Source organism: Sesamum indicum, linkage group LG8, assembly GCF_026168435.1.
Source record: "Sesamum indicum cultivar Baizhima isolate 11 linkage group LG8, ASM2616843v1, whole genome shotgun sequence".
NCBI classification, from domain to species: domain Eukaryota; kingdom Viridiplantae; phylum Streptophyta; class Magnoliopsida; order Lamiales; family Pedaliaceae; genus Sesamum; species Sesamum indicum.
In genome coordinates, this window is record NC_142664.1 from 12204399 (window position 1) to 12223713 (window position 19315).

A 19315-nucleotide genomic window follows, 5' to 3' on the forward strand; every position below is an offset into this window, starting at 1 on the left:
AAAAGTAAGTTTCATTAAGTAAAAATGGTACAGTACAACAACAATGTGGTCCCCAAATGGTTTATCCCTCGACAGGCCAAGGGATTCGCCATAATCGATATAAAGCACGTGTGCTGACTGATCTAGTTAGTGTGATGCTATGGATTCGCTGTCTAATGTCCTCAATGATCAGTAATGCTATGGTGGTAGGCGTCCTCTCGGTGTGATCGAATCGTCTAAGGTTTCTTTCCTTCCAAATGTGGTATACACATGATGCAAGTAGTGCTCTATAAGACATGTTGATGATGTGTTTACCCCTCCATCTCCGTGAAGCCCATGTAATGTCATCTTTCCACTCTCTATTGGGCCACAAGAACCGTATTGTTCTTCGAATTTCTGTGAGACATCTTCGACTAAATCTGCATTGGAAGAATAAATGTGCATGTGTCTCTGTCATTCCTTCATTGCATAAGATACATGGGCCAAGGTGAGCAAGCCATTGTTTATCTGTCGTAGCCAGCTTGCCTTGGATGGCAAGCCATAGAATAAATATGTGACGTGCGATTTTAAGTGATCCCAAAAGTAGTGGAGACCAGCCTACTTTCGGTCCTGGTGGGTCGAATAACTGGTAAATAGCCTGTGTTGTTGGTCGACCATTTTCAAATCTCCAAATTATACGGTCTTCCCCTCCAAGAATAGTGGGTACTACATGTGTAATCTCCAAACACTCTAGATCTGTGATAAGCGGCCATTGCCATACTCCTTCATGAATCACCGTGCTGAGTCTGGATGATTCATCTAGTCCAAGTAGCCTCGGTCCTCGTGGGAAAGAGTCACAAAGAGGGCCAAGGTGGTGCCACGGATCATGCCACAAGAAGAAATTCCTCCATCTCCAATCCGGTAGTCCACCATGGTTCGGAGAAACATCCGTAATCGGAGGATTTTCCTCCATCCCCATGAGCCGCCTTGGTCCGTAATCGACCATATAAAGGTGCATTGTAGGCGTCCCTGGTACAGCCATTCAACCCAGATCGATGTTTTGCACGGTTTTATTAAAGCAAGTTTGTTTTCCTTTTATACTAACTTGTAGTTATTATAACGCTTAGCAAATGTATAACAGAAATGCTTGGGTCTAGATCTATGTTTGGTTCAAGTTTCGTAAAATTTTGAGAACGTTCAAAATTTAGGTGTTCTGCACGGTTTTATTAAAGTAAGTTTGTTTCCCTATTATACTAAGTTGTTCTTATTATTATGCTTAGAAATTTAACACACAAATTCTTGGATCTAGACCTACGTTTGGGTCAAGTTTCGTCGAATTCTGAGAATGCTCAAAATTTAGCTGTTTTGAACGGTTTTATTAAAACAATTTTGTTTCCCTTTTATACTAACTTGTAGTTATTATTATGCTTAGCAAATTTACAACACAAATGCTTTGGTCTAGACCAACGTTTGGGTCAAGTTTCGTCGAATTCTGATACCGTCCAAAATTTAGCTGTTTTGCACGGTTTTATTAAATCAAGTTTGTTTCCCTTTTATATTAACTTGTAGTTATTATTACACTTAGGAAATTTAACACACAAATTCTTGGGTCTAGACCTATGTTTGGATCAAATTTAGTCGAATTCTGACAATGCTCAAAATTTAGCTGTTTTGCACGGTTTTATTAAAACAAGTTTGTTTCCCTTTTATACTAACTTGTAGTTATTATTATGCTTAGAAAATTTACCACAGATATTCTAGGGTCTAGACCTACGATTGGGTCTTTTTATCGTCGAATTTTGAGAACGTTCAAAAATTAGCTGTTTTGGACGGTTTTATTGAAACAAGTTTTTTTCCTTTTTATACTAACTTGTAGTTATTATTACGCTTGGCAATTTTCCAATAAAAATGCTTGGGTCTAGACCTGGGATTGGGTCAAGTTTTGTTGAATTCTGAGAACGTTCAAATATTAGCTGTTTTGCACGACATTATTAAAACAAGTTTGTTTCCCTTTTACGCTAACTTGTTGTTATTATTACGCTTAGCAAATTTACCACACAAATGCTTGGGTCTAGTCCAACGTTTGAGACAGGTTTCGTCGAATTCTAAGAACGTTCAAAATTTAGCTCTTTTGCACGGCTTTATTAAAGCAAGTTTGTTTCTCTTTTATACTAACTTGTAGGTATTATTACGCTTAGAAATTTTACCACATATATTCTTGGGTCTAGACCTACGATTGGGTAAAGTTTCGTCGAATCCTGAGAACGTTTCAAAAGTTAGCTGTTTTGCACGGTTTTATTAAAACAAGTTTGTTTCCCTTTTATACTAACTTGTAGTTATTATTACGATTAGCAAATGTATAACACAAACGCTTGGGTCTCGATCTATGTTTGGGTCAAGTTTCGTAAAATTTTGAGAACGTTCAAAATTTAGCTGTTCTGCACGGTTTATTAAAGCAATTTTGTTTCCCTTTTATACTAACTTGTAATTATTATTACGCTTAGAAATTTAACACACAAATTCTTGGATCTAGACCTACGTTTGGGTCAAGTTCTGTCGAATTGTGAGAATGCTCAAAATTTAGCTGTTTTGCACGGCTTTATTAAAGCAAGTTTGTTTCTCTTTTATACTAACTTGTAGGTATTATTACGCTTAGAAATTTTACCACATATATTGTTGGGTCTAGACCTACGATTGGGTAAAGTTTCGTCGAATCCTGAGAACGTTTCAAAAGTTAGCTGTTTTGCACGGTTTTATTAAAACAAGTTTGTTTCCCTTTTATACTAACTTGTAGTTATTATTACGATTAGCAAATGTATAACACAAACGCTTGGGTCTCGATCTATGTTTGGGTCAAGTTTCGTAAAATTTTGAGAACGTTCAAAATTTAGTTGTTCTGCACGGTTTATTAAAGCAATTTTGTTTCCCTTTTATACTAACTTGTAATTATTATTACGCTTAGAAATTTAACACACAAATTCTTGGATCTAGACCTACGTTTGGGTCAAGTTCTGTCGAATTGTGAGAATGCTCAAAATTTAGCTGTTTTGCACGGTTTTATTAAAACAAGTTTGTTTCCCTTTTATACTAACTTTGAGTCATTATTACGCTTAGCAAATTACAACATAGATGTTTGGGTCTAGACCAAAGTTTGGGTCAAGTTTCGTCGAATTCTGAGACCGTTCAAAATTTAGCTGGTTTGCACGGGTTTATTAAAACAAGTTTGTTTTCCTTTTATACTAACTTGTAGTTATTATTACGATTAGCAAATTTACAACACAAATGCTTGGGTCTAGACTTGCGACTGGGTCAAGTTTCATCGAATTCTGAGAACGTTCATAAGTTAGCTGTTTTACACGGTTTTATTAAAACAAGTTTGTTTCCCATTTATATTAACTTGTAGTTATTATTACATTTAGGAAATTTAACACACAAATTCTTGGGTCTAGACCTACGTTTGGATCAATTTTCGTCGAATTCTGAGAATGCTCAAAATTTAGCTGTTGTGCACGGTTTTATTAAAACAAGTTTGTTTCCCTTTTATACTAACCTGTAGTTATTATTACGCTTAGCAAATTTACCACACAAATGCTTGGGTCTAGACCAACGTTTGGGACAGGTTTTTTCGTATTCTGAAAACGTTCAAAATTTAGCTGTTTTGCACAGTTTTTTTTTTTTTGGTAAAAGTAAGTTTCATTAAGTAAAAATGGTACAGTACAACAACAATGTGGTCCCCAAATGGTTTATCCCTCGACAGGCCAAGGGATTCGCCATAATCGATATAAAGCACGTGTGCTGACTGATCTAGTTAGTGTGATGCTATGGATTCGCTGTCTAATGTCCTCAATGATCAGTAATGCTATGGTGGTAGGCGTCCTCTCGGTGTGATCGAATCGTCTAAGGTTTCTTTCCTTCCAAATGTGGTATACACATGATGCAAGTAGTGCTCTATAAGACATGTTGATGATGTGTTTACCCCTCCATCTCCGTGAAGCCCATGTAATGTCATCTTTCCACTCTCTATTGGGCCACAAGAACCGTATTGTTCTTCGAATTTCTGTGAGACATCTTCGACTAAATCTGCATTGGAAGAATAAATGTGCATGTGTCTCTGTCATTCCTTCATTGCATAAGATACATGGGCCAAGGTGAGCAAGCCATTGTTTATCTGTCGTAGCCAGCTTGCCTTGGATGGCAAGCCATAGAATAAATATGTGACGTGCGATTTTAATTGATCCCGAAAGTAGTGGAGACCAGCCTACTTTCGGTCCTGGTGGGTCGAATAACTGGTAAATAGCCTGTGTTGTTGGTCGACCATTTTTAAATCTCCAAATTATACGGTCTTCCCCTCCAAGAATAGTGGGTACTACATGTGTAATCTCCAAACACTCTAGATCTGTGATAAGCGGCCATTGCCATACTCCTTCATGAATCACCGTGCTGAGTCTGGATGATTCATCTAGTCCAAGTAGCCTCGGTCCTCGTGGGAAAGAGTCACAAAGTGGGCCAAGGTGGTGCCACGGATCATGCCACAAGAAGAAATTCCTCCATCTCCAATCCGGTAGTCCACCATGGTTCGGAGAAACATCCGTAATCAGAGGATTTTCCTCCATCCCCATGAGCCGCCTTGGTCCGTAATCGACCATATAAAGGTGCATTGTAGGCGTCCCTGGTACAGCCATTCAACCCAGATCGATGTTTTGCACGGTTTTATTAAAGCAAGTTTGTTTTCCTTTTATACTAACTTGTAGTTATTATAACGCTTAGCAAATGTATAACAGAAATGCTTGGGTCTAGATCTATGTTTGGTTCAAGTTTCGTAAAATTTTGAGAACGTTCAAAATTTAGGTGTTCTGCACGGTTTTATTAAAGTAAGTTTGTTTCCCTATTATACTAAGTTGTTCTTATTATTATGCTTAGAAATTTAACACACAAATTCTTGGATCTAGACCTACGTTTGGGTCAAGTTTCGTCGAATTCTGAGAATGCTCAAAATTTAGCTGTTTTGAACGGTTTTATTAAAACAATTTTGTTTCCCTTTTATACTAACTTGTAGTTATTATTATGCTTAGCAAATTTACAACACAAATGCTTTGGTCTAGACCAACGTTTGGGTCAAGTTTCGTCGAATTCTGATACCGTCCAAAATTTAGCTGTTTTGCACGGTTTTATTAAATCAAGTTTGTTTCCCTTTTATATTAACTTGTAGTTATTATTACACTTAGGAAATTTAACACACAAATTCTTGGGTCTAGACCTATGTTTGGATCAAATTTAGTCGAATTCTGACAATGCTCAAAATTTAGCTGTTTTGCACGGTTTTATTAAAACAAGTTTGTTTCCCTTTTATACTAACTTGTAGTTATTATTATGCTTAGAAAATTTACCACAGATATTCTAGGGTCTAGACCTACGATTGGGTCTTTTTATCGTCGAATTTTGAGAACGTTCAAAAATTAGCTGTTTTGGACGGTTTTATTGAAACAAGTTTTTTTCCTTTTTATACTAACTTGTAGTTATTATTACGCTTGGCAATTTTCCAATAAAAATGCTTGGGTCTAGACCTGGGATTGGGTCAAGTTTTGTTGAATTCTGAGAACGTTCAAATATTAGCTGTTTTGCACGACATTATTAAAACAAGTTTGTTTCCCTTTTACGCTAACTTGTTGTTATTATTACGCTTAGCAAATTTACCACACAAATGCTTGGGTCTAGTCCAACGTTTGAGACAGGTTTCGTCGAATTCTAAGAACGTTCAAAATTTAGCTCTTTTGCACGGCTTTATTAAAGCAAGTTTGTTTCTCTTTTATACTAACTTGTAGGTATTATTACGCTTAGAAATTTTACCACATATATTCTTGGGTCTAGACCTACGATTGGGTAAAGTTTCGTCGAATCCTGAGAACGTTTCAAAAGTTAGCTGTTTTGCACGGTTTTATTAAAACAAGTTTGTTTCCCTTTTATACTAACTTGTAGTTATTATTACGATTAGCAAATGTATAACACAAACGCTTGGGTCTCGATCTATGTTTGGGTCAAGTTTCGTAAAATTTTGAGAACGTTCAAAATTTAGCTGTTCTGCACGGTTTATTAAAGCAATTTTGTTTCCCTTTTATACTAACTTGTAATTATTATTACGCTTAGAAATTTAACACACAAATTCTTGGATCTAGACCTACGTTTGGGTCAAGTTCTGTCGAATTGTGAGAATGCTCAAAATTTAGCTGTTTTGCACGGTTTTATTAAAACAAGTTTGTTTCCCTTTTATACTAACTTTGAGTCATTATTACGCTTAGCAAATTACAACATAGATGTTTGGGTCTAGACCAACGTTTGGGTCAAGTTTCGTCGAATTCTGAGACCGTTCAAAATTTAGCTGGTTTGCACGGGTTTATTAAAACAAGTTTGTTTTCCTTTTATACTAACTTGTAGTTATTATTACGATTAGCAAATTTACAACACAAATGCTTGGGTCTAGACTTGCGACTGGGTCAAGTTTCATCGAATTCTGAGAACGTTCATAAGTTAGTTGTTTTACACGGTTTTATTAAAACAAGTTTGTTTCCCATTTATATTAACTTGTAGTTATTATTACATTTAGGAAATTTAACACACAAATTCTTGGGTCTATACCTACGTTTGGATCAATTTTCGTCGAATTCTGAGAATGCTCAAAATTTAGCTGTTGTGCACGGTTTTATTAAAACAAGTTTGTTTCCCTTTTATACTAACCTGTAGTTATTATTACGCTTAGCAAATTTACCACACAAATGCTTGGGTCTAGACAAACGTTTGGGACAGGTTTTTTCGTATTCTGAAAACGTTCAAAATTTAGCTGTTTTGCACAGTTTTTTTTTTTATTTGGTAAAAGTAAGTTTCATTAAGTAAAAATGGTACAGTACAACAACAATGTGGTCCCCAAATGGTTTATCCCTCGACAGGCCAAGGGATTCGCCAGAATCGATATAAAGCACGTGTGCTGACTGATCTAGTTAGGGTGATGCTATGGATTCGCTGTCTAATGTCCTCAATGATCAGTAATGCTATGGTGGTAGGCGTCCTCTCGGTGTGATCGAATCGTCTAAGGTTTCTTTCCTTCCAAATGTGGTATACACATGATGCAAGTAGTGCTCTATAAGACATGTTGATGATGTGTTTACCCCTCCATCTCCGTGAAGCCCATGTAATGTCATCTTTCCACTCTCTATTGGGCCACACGAACCGTATTGTTCTTCGAATTTCTGTGAGACATCTTCGACTAAATCTGCATTGGAAGAATAAATATGCATGTGTCTCTGTCATTCCTTCATTGCATAAGATACATGGGCCAAGGTGAGCAAGCCATTGTTTATCTGTCGTAGCCAGCTTGCCTTGGATGGCAAGCCATAGAATAAATATGTGACGTGCGATTTTAAGTCATCCCGAAAGTAGTGGAGACCAGCCTACTTTCGGTCCTGGTGGGTGGAATAACTGGTAAATAGCCTGTGTTGTTGGTCGACCATTTTCAAATCTCCAAATTATACGGTCTTCCCCTCCAAGAATAGTGGGTACTACATGTGTAATCTCCAAACACTCTAGATCTGTGATAAGCGGCCATTGCCATACTCCTTCATGAATCACCGTGCTGAGTCTGGATGATTCATCTAGTCCAAGTAGCCTCGGTCCTCGTGGGAAAGAGTCACAAAGAGGGCCAAGGTGGTGCCACGGATCATGCCACAAGAAGAAATTCCTCCATCTCCAATCCGGTAGTCCACCATGGTTCGGAGAAACATCCGTAATCGGAGGATTTTTCTCCATTCCCATGAGCCGCCTTGGTCCGTAATCGTCCATATAGAGGTGCATTGTAGGCGTCCCTGGTACAGCCATTCAACCCAGATCGATGTTTTGCACGGTTTTATTAAAGCAAGTTTGTTTTCCTTTTATACTAACTTGTAGTTATTATAACGCTTAGCAAATGTATAACAGAAATGCTTGGGTCTAGATCTATGTTTGGTTCAAGTTTCGTAAAATTTTGAGAACGTTCAAAATTTAGCTGTTCTGCACGGTTTCATTAAAGTAAGTTTGTTTCCCTATTATACTAAGTTGTTCTTATTATTATGCTTAGAAATTTAACACACAAATTCTTGGATCTAGACCTACGTTTGGGTCAAGTTTCGTCGAATTCTGAGAATGCTCAAAATTTAGCTGTTTTGAACGGTTTTATTAAAACAATTTTGTTTCCCTTTTATACTAACTTGTAGTTATTATTATGCTTAGCAAATTTACAACACAAATGCTTTGGTCTAGACCAACGTTTGGGTCAAGTTTCGTCGAATTCTGATACCGTCCAAAATTTAGCTGTTTTGCACGGTTTTATTAAATCAAGTTTGTTTCCCTTTTATATTAACTTGTAGTTATTATTACACTTAGGAAATTTAACACACAAATTCTTGGGTCTAGACCTATGTTTGGATCAAATTTAGTCGAATTCTGACAATGCTCAAAATTTAGCTGTTTTGCACGGTTTTATTAAAACAAGTTTGTTTCCCTTTTATACTAACTTGTAGTTATTATTATGCTTAGAAAATTTACCACAGATATTCTAGGGTCTAGACCTACGATTGGGTCTTTTTATCGTCGAATTTTGAGAACGTTCAAAAATTAGCTGTTTTGGACGGTTTTATTGAAACAAGTTTTTTTCCTTTTTATACTAACTTGTAGTTATTATTACGCTTGGCAATTTTCCAATAAAAATGCTTGGGTCTAGACCTGGGATTGGGTCAAGTTTTGTTGAATTCTGAGAACGTTCAAATATTAGCTGTTTTGCACGACATTATTAAAACAAGTTTGTTTCCCTTTTACGCTAACTTGTTGTTATTATTACGCTTAGCAAATTTACCACACAAATGCTTGGGTCTAGTCCAACGTTTGAGACAGGTTTCGTCGAATTCTAAGAACGTTCAAAATTTAGCTCTTTTGCACGGCTTTATTAAAGCAAGTTTGTTTCTCTTTTATACTAACTTGTAGGTATTATTACGCTTAGAAATTTTACCACATATATTCTTGGGTCTAGACCTACGATTGGGTAAAGTTTCGTCGAATCCTGAGAACGTTTCAAAAGTTAGTTGTTTTGCACGGTTTTATTAAAACAAGTTTGTTTCCCTTTTATACTAACTTGTAGTTATTATTACGATTAGCAAATGTATAACACAAACGCTTGGGTCTCGATCTATGTTTGGGTCAAGTTTCGTAAAATTTTGAGAACGTTCAAAATTTAGCTGTTCTGCACGGTTTATTAAAGCAATTTTGTTTCCCTTTTATACTAACTTGTAATTATTATTACGCTTAGAAATTTAACACACAAATTCTTGGATCTAGACCTACGTTTGGGTCAAGTTCTGTCGAATTGTGAGAATGCTCAAAATTTAGCTGTTTTGCACGGCTTTATTAAAGCAAGTTTGTTTCTCTTTTATACTAACTTGTAGGTATTATTACGCTTAGAAATTTTACCACATATATTGTTGGGTCTAGACCTACGATTGGGTAAAGTTTCGTCGAATCCTGAGAACGTTTCAAAAGTTAGCTGTTTTGCACGGTTTTATTAAAACAAGTTTGTTTCCCTTTTATACTAACTTGTAGTTATTATTACGATTAGCAAATTTACAACACAAATGCTTGGGTCTAGACTTGCGACTGGGTCAAGTTTCATCGAATTCTGAGAACGTTCATAAGTTAGCTGTTTTACACGGTTTTATTAAAACAAGTTTGTTTCCCATTTATATTAACTTGTAGTTATTATTACATTTAGGAAATTTAACACACAAATTCTTGGGTCTAGACCTATGTTTGGATCAATTTTCGTCGAATTCTGAGAATGCTCAAAATTTAGCTGTTGTGCACGGTTTTATTAAAACAAGTTTGTTTCCCTTTTATACTAACCTGTAGTTATTATTACGCTTAGCAAATTTACCACACAAATGCTTGGGTCTAGACCAACGTTTGGGACAGGTTTTTTCGTATTCTGAAAACGTTCAAAATTTAGCTGTTTTGCACAGTTTTTTTTTTTTTGGTAAAAGTAAGTTTCATTAAGTAAAAATGGTACAGTACAACAACAATGTGGTCCCCAAATGGTTTATCCCTCGACAGGCCAAGGGATTCGCCATAATCGATATAAAGCACGTGTGCTGACTGATCTAGTTAGTGTGATGCTATGGATTCGCTGTCTAATGTCCTCAATGATCAGTAATGCTATGGTGGTAGGCGTCCTCTCGGTGTGATCGAATCGTCTAAGGTTTCTTTCCTTCCAAATGTGGTATACACATGATGCAAGTAGTGCTCTATAAGACATGTTGATGATGTGTTTACCCCTCCATCTCCGTGAAGCCCATGTAATGTCATCTTTCCACTCTCTATTGGGCCACACGAACCGTATTGTTCTTCGAATTTCTGTGAGACATCTTCGACTAAATCTGCATTGGAAGAATAAATGTGCATGTGTCTCTGTCATTCCTTCATTGCATAAGATACATGGGCCAAGGTGAGCAAGCCATTGTTTATCTGTCGTAGCCAGCTTGCCTTGGATGGCAAGCCATAGAATAAATATGTGACGTGCGATTTTAAGTGATCCCGAAAGTAGTGGAGACCAGCCTACTTTCGGTCCTGGTGGGTGGAATAACTGGTAAATAGCCTGTGTTGTTGGTCGACCATTTTCAAATCTCCAAATTATACGGTCTTCCCCTCCAAGAATAGTGGGTACTACATGTGTAATCTCCAAACACTCTAGATCTGTGATAAGCGGCCATTGCCATACTCCTTCATGAATCACCGTGCTGAGTCTGGATGATTCATCTAGTCCAAGTAGCCTCGGTCCTCGTGGGTAAGAGTCACAAAGAGGGCCAAGGTGGTGCCACGGATCATGCCACAAGAAGAAATTCCTCCATCTCCAATCCGGTAGTCCACCATGGTTCGGAGAAACATCCGTAATCGGAGGATTTTCCTCCATCCCCATGAGCCGCCTTGGTCCGTAATCGTCCATATAGAGGTGCATTGTAGGCGTCCCTGGTACAGCCATTCAACCCAGATCGATGTTTTGCACGGTTTTATTAAAGCAAGTTTGTTTTCCTTTTATACTAACTTGTAGTTATTATAACGCTTAGCAAATGTATAACAGAAATGCTTGGGTCTAGATCTATGTTTGGTTAAAGTTTCGTAAAATTTTGAGAACGTTCAAAATTTAGGTGTTCTGCACGGTTTTATTAAAGTAAGTTTGTTTCCCTATTATACTAAGTTGTTCTTATTATTATGCTTAGAAATTTAACACACAAATTCTTGGATCTAGACCTACGTTTGGGTCAAGTTTCGTCGAATTCTGAGAATGCTCAAAATTTAGCTGTTTTGAACGGTTTTATTAAAACAATTTTGTTTCCCTTTTATACTAACTTGTAGTTATTATTATGCTTAGCAAATTTACAACACAAATGCTTTGGTCTAGACCAACGTTTGGGTCAAGTTTCGTCGAATTCTGATACCGTCCAAAATTTAGCTGTTTTGCACGGTTTTATTAAATCAAGTTTGTTTCCCTTTTATATTAACTTGTAGTTATTATTACACTTAGGAAATTTAACACACAAATTCTTGGGTCTAGACCTATGTTTGGATCAAATTTAGTCGAATTCTGAGAATGCTCAAAATTTAGCTGTTTTGCACGGTTTTATTAAAACAAGTTTGTTTCCCTTTTATACTAACTTGTAGTTATTATTACGCTTAGAAAATTTACCACAGATATTCTAGGGTCTAGACCTACGATTGGGTCTTTTTATCGTCGAATTTTGAGAACGTTCAAAAATTAGCTGTTTTGGACGGTTTTATTGAAACAAGTTTTTTTCCTTTTTATACTAACTTGAAGTTATTATTACGCTTGGCAATTTTCCAATAAAAATGCTTGGGTCTAGACCTGGGATTGGGTCAAGTTTCGTTGAATTCTGAGAACGTTCAAATATTAGCTGTTTTGCACGACATTATTAAAACAAGTTTGTTTCCCTTTTACGCTAACTTGTTGTTATTATTACGCTTAGCAAATTTACCACACAAATGCTTGGGTCTAGTCCAACGTTTGAGACAGGTTTCGTCGAATTCTAAGAACGTTCAAAATTTAGCTGTTTTGCACGGCTTTATTAAAGCAAGTTTGTTTCTCTATTATACTAACTTGTAGGTATTATTACGCTTAGAAATTTTACCACATATATTCTTGGGTCTAGACCTACGATTGGGTAAAGTTTCGTCGAATCCTGAGAACGTTTCAAAAGTTAGCTATTTTGCACGGTTTTATTAAAACAAGTTTGTTTCCCTTTTATACTAACTTGTACTTATTATTACGATTAGCAAATGTATAACACAAACGCTTGGGTCTCGATCTATGTTTGGGTCAAGTTTCGTAAAATTTTGAGAACGTTCAAAATTTAGCTGTTCTGCACGGTTTATTAAAGCAATTTTGTTTCCCTTTTATACTAACTTGTAATTATTATTACGCTTAGAAATTTAACACACAAATTCTTGGATCTAGACCTACGTTTGGGTCAAGTTCTGTCGAATTGTGAGAATGCTCAAAATTTAGCTGTTTTGCACGGTTTTATTAAAACAAGTTTGTTTCCCTTTTATACTAACTTTGAGTCATTATTACGCTTAGCAAATTACAACATAGATGTTTGGGTCTAGACCAACGTTTGGGTCAAGTTTCGTCGAATTCTGAGACCGTTCAAAATTTAGCTGGTTTGCACGGGTTTATTAAAACAAGTTTGTTTTCCTTTTATACTAACTTGTAGTTATTATTACGATTAGCAAATTTACAACACAAATGCTTGGGTCTAGACTTGCGACTGGGTCAAGTTTCATCGAATTCTGAGAACGTTCATAAGTTAGCTGTTTTACACGGTTTTATTAAAACAAGTTTGTTTCCCATTTATATTAACTTGTAGTTATTATTACATTTAGGAAATTTAACACACAAATTCTTGGGTCTAGACCTACGTTTGGATCAATTTTCGTCGAATTCTGAGAATGCTCAAAATTTAGCTGTTGTGCACGGTTTTATTAAAACAAGTTTGTTTCCCTTTTATACTAACCTGTAGTTATTATTACGCTTAGCAAATTTACCACACAAATGCTTGGGTCTAGACCAACGTTTGGGACAGGTTTTTTCGTATTCTGAAAACGTTCAAAATTTAGCTGTTTTGCACAGTTTTTTTTTTTTTTTGGTAAAAGTAAGTTTCATTAAGTAAAAATGGTACAGTACAACAACAATGTGGTCCCCAAATGGTTTATCCCTCGACAGGCCAAGGGATTCGCCATAATCGATATAAAGCACGTGTGCTGACTGATCTAGTTAGTGTGATGCTATGGATTCGCTGTCTAATGTCCTCAATGATCAGTAATGCTATGGTGGTAGGCGTCCTCTCGGTGTGATCGAATCGTCTAAGGTTTCTTTCCTTCCAAATGTGGTATACACATGATGCAAGTAGTGCTCTATAAGACATGTTGATGATGTGTTTACCCCTCCATCTCCGTGAAGCCCATGTAATGTCATCTTTCCACTCTCTATTGGGCCACACGAACCGTATTGTTCTTCGAATTTCTGTGAGACATCTTCGACTAAATCTGCATTGGAAGAATAAATGTGCATGTGTCTCTGTCATTCCTTCATTGCATAAGATACATGGGCCAAGGTGAGCAAGCCATTGTTTATCTGTCGTAGCCAGCTTGCCTTGGATGGCAAGCCATAGAATAAATATGTGACGTGCGATTTTAAGTGATCCCGAAAGTAGTGGAGACCAGCCTACTTTCGGTCCTGGTGGGTGGAATAACTGGTAAATAGCCTGTGTTGTTGGTCGACCATTTTCAAATCTCCAAATTATACGGTCTTCCCCTCCAAGAATAGTGGGTACTACATGTGTAATCTCCAAACACTCTAGATCTGTGATAAGCGGCCATTGCCATACTCCTTCATGAATCACCGTGCTGAGTCTGGATGATTCATCTAGTCCAAGTAGCCTCGGTCCTCGTGGGAAAGAGTCACAAAGAGGGCCAAGGTAGTGCCACGGATCATGCCACAAGAAGAAATTCATCCATCTCCAATCCGGTAGTCCACCATGGTTCGGAGAAACATCCGTAATCGGAGGATTTTCCTCCATCCCCATGAGCCGCCTTGGTCCGTAATCGTCCATATAGAGGTGCATTGTAGGCGTCCCTGGTACAGCCATTCAACCCAGATCGATGTTTTGCACGGTTTTATTAAAGCAAGTTTGTTTTCCTTTTATACTAACTTGTAGTTATTATAACGCTTAGCAAATGTATAACAGAAATGCTTGGGTCTAGATCTATGTTTGGTTCAAGTTTCGTAAAATTTTGAGAACGTTCAAAATTTAGGTGTTCTGCACGGTTTTATTAAAGTAAGTTTGTTTCCCTATTATACTAAGTTGTTCTTATTATTATGCTTAGAAATTTAACACACAAATTCTTGGATCTAGACCTACGTTTGGGTCAAGTTTCGTCGAATTCTGAGAATGCTCAAAATTTAGCTGTTTTGAACGGTTTTATTAAAACAATTTTGTTTCCCTTTTATACTAACTTGTAGTTATTATTATGCTTAGCAAATTTACAACACAAATGCTTTGGTCTAGACCAACGTTTGGGTCAAGTTTCGTCGAATTCTGATACCGTCCAAAATTTAGCTGTTTTGCACGGTTTTATTAAATCAAGTTTGTTTCCCTTTTATATTAACTTGTAGTTATTATTACACTTAGGAAATTTAACACACAAATTCTTGGGTCTAGACCTATGTTTGGATCAAATTTAGTCGAATTCTGAGAATGCTTAAAATTTAGCTGTTTTGCACGGTTTTATTAAAACAAGTTTGTTTCCCTTTTATACTAACTTGTAGTTATTATTACGCTTAGAAAATTTACCACAGATATTCTAGGGTCTAGACCTACGATTGGGTCTTTTTATCGTCGAATTTTGAGAACGTTCAAAAATTAGCTGTTTTGGACGGTTTTATTGAAACAAGTTTTTTTCCTTTTTATACTAACTTGTAGTTATTATTACGTTTGGCAATTCTCCAATAAAAATGCTTGGGTCTAGACCTGGGATTGGGTCAAGTTTCGTTGAATTCTGAGAACGTTCAAATATTAGCTGTTTTGCACGACATTATTAAAACAAGTTTGTTTCCCTTTTACGCTAACTTGTTGTTATTATTACGCTTAGCAAATTTACCACACAAATGCTTGGGTCTAGTCCAACGTTTGAGACAGGTTTCGTCGAATTCTAAGAACGTTCAAAATTTAGCTGTTTTGCACGGCTTTATTAAATCAAGTTTGTTTCTCTATTATACTAACTTGTAGGTATTATTACGCTTAGAAATTTTACCACATATATTCTTGGGTCTAGACCTACGATTGGGTAAAGTTTCGTCGAATCCTGAGAACGTTTCAAAAGTTAGCTATTTTGCACGGTTTTATTAAAACAAGTTTGTTTCCCTTTTATACTAACTTGTACTTATTATTACGATTAGCAAATGTATAACACAAACGCTTGGGTCTCGATCTATGTTTGGGTCAAATTTCGTAAAATTTTGAGAACGTTCAAAATTTAGCTGTTCTGCACGGTTTATTAAAGCAATTTTGTTTCCCTTTTATACTAACTTGTAATTATTATTACGCTTAGAAATTTAACACACAAATTCTTGGATCTAGACCTACGTTTGGGTCAAGTTCTGTCGAATTGTGAGAATGCTCAAAATTTAGCTGTTTTGCACGGTTTTATTAAAACAAGTTTGTTTCCCTTTTATACTAACTTTGAGTCATTATTACGCTTAGCAAATTACAACATAGATGTTTGGGTCTAGACCAACGTTTGGGTCAAGTTTCGTCGAATTCTGAGACCGTTCAAAATTTAGCTGGTTTGCACGGGTTTATTAAAACAAGTTTGTTTTCCTTTTATACTAACTTGTAGTTATTATTACGATTAGCAAATTTACAACACAAATGCTTGGGTCTAGACTTGCGACTGGGTCAAGTTTCATCGAATTCTGAGAACGTTCATAAGTTAGCTGTTTTACACGGTTTTATTAAAACAAGTTTGTTTCCCATTTATATTAACTTGTAGTTATTATTACATTTAGGAAATTTAAAAAACAAATTCTTGGGTCTAGACCTACGTTTGGATCAATTTTCGTCGAATTCTGAGAATGCTCAAAATTTAGCTGTTGTGCACGGTTTTATTAAAACAAGTTTGTTTCCCTTTTATACTAACCTGTAGTTATTATTACGCTTAGCAAATTTACCACACAAATGCTTGGGTCTAGACCAACGTTTGGGACAGGTTTTTTCGTATTCTGAAAACGTTCAAAATTTAGCTGTTTTGCACAGTTTTTTTTTTTTTTGGTAAAAGTAAGTTTCATTAAGTAAAAATGGTACAGTACAACAACAATGTGGTCCCCAAATGGTTTATCCCTCGACAGGCCAAGGGATTCGCCATAATCGATATAAAGCACGTGTGCTGACTGATCTAGTTAGTGTGATGCTATGGATTCGCTGTCTAATGTCCTCAATGATCAGTAATGCTATGGTGGTAGGCGTCCTCTCGGTGTGATCGAATCGTCTAAGGTTTCTTTCCTTCCAAATGTGGTATACACATGATGCAAGTAGTGCTCTATAAGACATGTTGATGATGTGTTTACCCCTCCATCTCCGTGAAGCCCATGTAATGTCATCTTTCCACTCTCTATTGGGCCACACGAACCGTATTGTTCTTCGAATTTCTATGAGACATCTTCGACTAAATCTGCATTGGAAGAATAAATGTGCATGTGTCTCTGTCATTCCTTCATTGCATAAGATACATGTGCCAAGGTGAGCAAGCCATTGTTTATCTGTCGTAGCCAGCTTGCCTTGGATGGCAAGCCATAGAATAAATATGTGACGTGCGATTTTAAGTGATCCCGAAAGTAGTGGAGACCAGCCTACTTTCGGTCCTGGTGGGTGGAATAACTGGTAAATAGCCTGTGTTGTTGGTCGACCATTTTCAAATCTCCAAATTATACGGTCTTCCCCTCCAAGAATAGTGGGTACTACATGTGTAATCTCCAAACACTCTAGATCTGTGATAAGCGGCCATTGCCATACTCCTTCATGAATCACCGTGCTGAGTCTGGATGATTCATCTAGTCCAAGTAGCCTCGGTCCTCGTGGGAAAGAGTCACAAAGAGGGCCAAGGTGGTGCCACGGATCATGCCACAAGAAGAAATTCCTCCATCTCCAATCCGGTAGTCCACCATGGTTCGGAGAAATATCCGTAATCGGAGGATTTTCCTCCATCCCCATGAGCCGCCTTGGTCCGTAATCGTCCATATAGAGGTGCATTGTAGGCGTCCCTGGTACAGCCATTCAACCCAGATCGATGTTTTGCACGGTTTTATTAAAACAAGTTTGTTTTCCTTTTATACTAACTTGTAGTTATTATAACGCTTAGCAAATGTATAACAGAAATGCTTGGGTCTAGATCTATGTTTGGTTCAAGTTTCGTAAAATTTTGAGAACGTTCAAAATTTAGGTGTTCTGCACGGTTTTATTAAAGTAAGTTTGTTTCCCTATTATACTAAGTTGTTCTTATTATTATGCTTAGAAATTTAACACACAAATTCTTGGATCTAGACCTACGTTTGGGTCAAGTTTCGTCGAATTCTAAGAATGCTCAAAATTTAGCTGTTTTGAACGGTTTTATTAAAACAATTTTGTTTCCCTTTTATACTAACTTGTAGTTATTATTATGCTTAGCAAATTTACAACACAAATGCTTTGGTATAGACCAACGTTTGGGTCAAGTTTCGTCGAATTCTGATACCGTCCAAAATTTAGCTGTTTTGCACGGTTTTATTAAATCAAGTTTGTTTCCCTTTTATATTAACTTGTAGTTATTATTACACTTAGGAAATTTAACACACAAATTCTTGGGTCTAGACCTATGTTTGGATCAAATTTAGTCGAATTCTGAGAATGCTCAAAATTTAGCTGTTTTGCACGGTTTTATTAAAACAAGTTTGTTTCCCTTTTATACTAACTTGTAGTTATTATTACGCTTAGAAAATTTACCACAGATATTCTAGGGTCTAGACCTACGATTAGGTCTTTTTATCGTCGAATTTTGAGAACGTTCAAAAATTAGCTGTTTTGGATGGTTTTATTGAAACAAGTTTTTTTCCTTTTTATACTAACTTGAAGTTATTATTACGCTTGGCAATTTTCCAATAAAAATGCTTGGGTCTAGACCTGGGATTGGGTCAAGTTTCGTTGAATTCTGAGAACGTTCAAATATTAGCTGTTTTGCACGACATTATTAAAACAAGTTTGTTTCCCTTTTACGCTAACTTGTTGTTATTATTACGCTTAGCAAATTTACCACACAAATGCTTGGGTCTAGTCCAACGTTTGAGACAGGTTTCGTCGAATTCTAAGAACGTTCAAAATTTAGCTGTTTTGCACGGCTTTATTAAAGCAAGTTTGTTTCTCTATTATACTAACTTGTAGGTATTATTACGCTTAGAAATTTTACCACATATATTCTTGGGTCTAGACCTACGATTGGGTAAAGTTTCGTCGAATCCTGAGAACGTTTCAAAAGTTAGCTATTTTGCACGGTTTTATTAAAACAAGTTTGTTTCCCTTTTATACTAACTTGTACTTATTATTACGATTAGCAAATGTATAACACAAACGCTTGGGTCTCGATCTATGTTTGGGTCAAGTTTCGTAAAATTTTGAGAACGTTCAAAATTTAGCTGTTCTGCACGGTTTATTAAAGCAATTTTGTTTCCCTTTTATACTAACTTGTAATTATTATTACGCTTAGAAATTTAACACACAAATTCTTGGATCTAGACCTACGTTTGGGTCAAGTTCTGTCGAATTGTGAGAATGCTCAAAATTTAGCTGTTTTGCACGGTTTTATTAAAATAAGTTTGTTTCCCTTTTATACTAACTTTGAGTCATTATTACGCTTAGCAAATTACAACATAGATGTTTGGGTCTAGACCAACGTTTGGGTCAAGTTTCGTCGAATTCTGAGACCGTTCAAAATTTAGCTGGTTTGCACGGGTTTATTAAAACAAGTTTGTTTTCCTTTTATACTAACTTGTAGTTATTATTACGATTAGCAAATTTACAACACAAATGCTTGGGTCTAGACTTGCGACTGGGTCAAGTTTCATCGAATTCTGAGAACGTTCATAAGTTAGCTGTTTTACACGGTTTTATTAAAACAAGTTTGTTTCCCATTTATATTAACTTGTAGTTATTATTACATTTAGGAAATTTAACACACAAATTCT